Raw genomic sequence first — 3,341 nt, forward strand, 5'->3', positions numbered from 1 at the left:
GTAACCCAGACTCAAAAAGATGAACATGGGATGTACTCACTCATAATTGGTTTCTAGCCATAAATAAGGGTCACGGAGTCTACAATTGGTGAACCTAAAGAAGCTAAATAAGAAGGTGAACCCAAGGAAAAACATATCGTTATCCTCTTGGCTATGGGAAGTAGACATAATTGCCGGGGAGACAATTGGGATCTTGGGGGTGGGGTGGGGTGGGGGTAAGGAGAGATGGGGAGAGAAAAGGGAGAAGGGGAGGATGGGGGGAACTTGGGGAAAAAAGGATGATTGGGATATAGGAAGGTTGGATAGGGGAGCACGGAAGCACAATTCTTAGGGTTGGCAAGAGACTTGAACCTAGAGTGGCTCCCAGGCGCGCAAGGCTATGTCCCCAGTTAGTTCCTGGGGCAGCTGAGGATAGGGAACCTGAAATGACCCTATCCTTTAGCAATAGTGACGAATATCTTGCATATCACCAAGAACCTTCATTTGGTGATGGATGGAGATAGAGACAGAGACCCACATTGGAGCACTGGACTGAGTTCCCAAGGTCCCAATGAGGACCAGAAGGAGGGAGAGCATGAGTAAGGAAGTCAGGACCACGAGGGGTGCACCCACCCACTGAGACAGTGGGGCTGATCTATTGGGAGCTCACCAAGGCCAGCTGGATTGTGACTGAAAAAGCATGGGATAAAACCGGACTCTCTGAACATGGCGAACAATGAGGGCTGATGAGAAGCCAAGGACAATGGCACGGGGTTTTGATCCTACTTCAGGTTTTGGCTTTGTGGGAGCCTAGCCAGTTTGGTTGTTCACCTTCCTAGACATGGACGGAGGTGGGAGGACCTTGGACTTTCCACAGGGCAGGGAACCCTGACTGCTCTTTGGACTGGAGAGGGAGGGGGAGAGGAGTGGGGGGAAGGGGAGAAGGGTGGGAGGAGGGGGAGGGAAAAGGGAGTCTGGGAGGAGGCGGAAACTTTTTTGTTCCTTTTCTCATTAAAAAAAAAAAAAGAATCACAAATCCAAACATTTACATATGAAAAATTAGTCACTTCTTCTTTAATTCATTAGGGTGTATACCCATTCATCAATGTTAATCTTCAACTAATCCAAACAAGATAGGTTTGTCAGCCAGCAGAACCCAGCCTGTCATTGTTTTGTTCCCTAATTAGGTCCTATGCAGGTTCACCTGCTCTTTGTCCTGAGTCAGTGAGCTCTCAGTAGCTCAGATCAGCTGTGTCTGAAGGTCTTGACCTCCCTCTCTTGGGCTGGTCTCCCATAACTCAACCCAGTGCTTTCCTGTAGATATATGTAACTGCTTCCATAAGTTGTTGGTTGAAGCTTCTATGATGACAATTAAGATAGTCATCAGTCTGATTGCAGGGGAAGGTCAATTTAGGTTTCCTTTTCACTATTGCTTAGAGTCTTATCTGGGGTCATCCTTGTGAATTCCTGGGAATTACCCTAGTGCCAGCTTTCTCACTAATACCATGTCTCCCTCTATCAAGTTATCTCTTTTCTTGCTCTCCTTCTTTGTCCTTTCCCCAATTAAACCATCCCATTCCCTGATGAGTCCCCGCTTTTCTTTTCCTCTCCTCACACAACTTCTACACGTTCCCCTCTCCCCCACCCTTCCAATTTTCTCAGCTGGTATTGTCTGTTCTCCTTTCCAGGGGGTTCCACGTTTGTCTCCTTTAGGGTTCTCCATGTTACCTAGCTTCTCTGCAATCATGGGCTATATGATGGTTATTTTTTTGCTTTACATCTAATATCAACTAATGAGTGAGTATATGCCATGTTTTTCTATCTGGGTATGAGTTACCTCACTTAGGATTTTTTTTTTCTAGTTCCATCCATTTGCATGCAAATTTCAATATGTCATTATTTTTTACTGTTGGGTAGTACTCCATTGTGTAAATGAGCCACATTTTCTTTGTTCATTCTTCGGTTGAGGGGCATCTAGGGTGTTTCCAGGTTCTGGCTGTGTCATCTGGGAGCACATTCTATTTGGAGGTATACCTTGCTCAGCCTAGAAAAAGCAGTGGGGAGGACCTTGGTCTTGCACAGAAGTGAAGTGTAGACTTTGTAGGTTCCCCATGGGAAGTCTTATTCTTTCTGAGGAGTGGTTGGGGAGGTGGGGTGGGAGAAATATGGGAGGAAAAGAGCAAATGGGAATGAGGAGGGCTATGCAAATGAGAAAAGATTGTATTTAAAAACTTTTAATAAAAAAAGAAACTTGCTTTGCAGGGGAGATAACCATGATCACAAAGGTGTTGTTCCAAGAAAAGGACATGGCCATTGCACCACTAATGTGCTGACCTCTATGATTTCCCCAAAAGCAGAAAACTAGACTACATCACTTGTGTTAGTGGGGACTGTGTTCAAGCACTACCCTCAATAAAAACAAAACAAACAAACAGAAAAAAAGAGGCTTACATAATTGTGTTTAAAGGTTCATTTAGCATTTGAAGAACATGTATAAACCCTCCTATCTAACTTCTGAAGAAATAGAAGTGACAATCTTTAATATCTTAATGATTAAATTAGAAAAATAATTTACAACAGAACTATAGGAGGCTATCTCTCATATACTGACAAGTAAATATGTTATATATGTAAATAAATTTAAATATAAATATTGTAAAATGAAGTGCATGCCTGTAGAGCAATTGTATGCACATGTTTTAATGTTCACAGATGACACTCTGATCTTTATCTTATTTTTTTTTCTTTGCTTTTATTGTGGCTGCTACTGAGGACTGATCTATAAACACAGAGTCATGGTTTGCAACATGTCAATTTTTTCTTCTAACTGTTATTAAGTACATATTCACTCCATTTCTCTATCTACTTACTAGGTAAGGATTGTAGCTCTTTACAGCATTTTAGTCAGGACACTGAGGAAGAATACATGCTTTCTGGACCTAAGAAAATTTGCATTATACATCTCCAGGAACATAATTTTGAGAACATGATACATGCATGAGTAATTTGGCATATACTAGTAGTGCTCTTAGTGTGGAATCTGCTATATTCTGTCATTCAACAAAAATAAAATGTTCCAATTTGTAGTGGCTTCTCAAATGACATAGATACAAGCCAATATCGCATTGCTATTTTTATATTTCTGATTTTAATGTCCATGCTTGTCTACATTACTAGTCATATATTAGAATTTCTCACCTATAAATCACTATCATTTGTTCTTTGGAATTGTTAAGTAAATGATATTGATTCTAAGACCTCTTTATATGCTATTTTTGAAAATCACAAAGGATCTGCCAACCTCACTTTTTCTTTCTTTATTTGTGGCATTTGTAATTCAAACAATTTCTAAGTACCTTATC

General features: G+C 41.0%; 1 non-coding gene across 1 annotated transcript; it reads left to right on the plus strand.

Annotated features, from left to right (window-relative positions):
• Positions 1-2,226: 2,226 nt before the first annotated feature.
• Positions 2,227-2,392, plus strand: LOC121460996. Its single transcript, XR_005976139.1, has one exon. It is a non-coding gene; the product is annotated as a U1 spliceosomal RNA (small nuclear RNA).
• Positions 2,393-3,341: the final 949 nt, after the last annotated feature.

This window comes from Microtus oregoni, unplaced genomic scaffold, assembly GCF_018167655.1.
Source record: "Microtus oregoni isolate MIOR12 unplaced genomic scaffold, Mior012 000021F_ref0000039, whole genome shotgun sequence".
In the NCBI taxonomy this organism is placed as follows: domain Eukaryota; kingdom Metazoa; phylum Chordata; class Mammalia; order Rodentia; family Cricetidae; genus Microtus; species Microtus oregoni.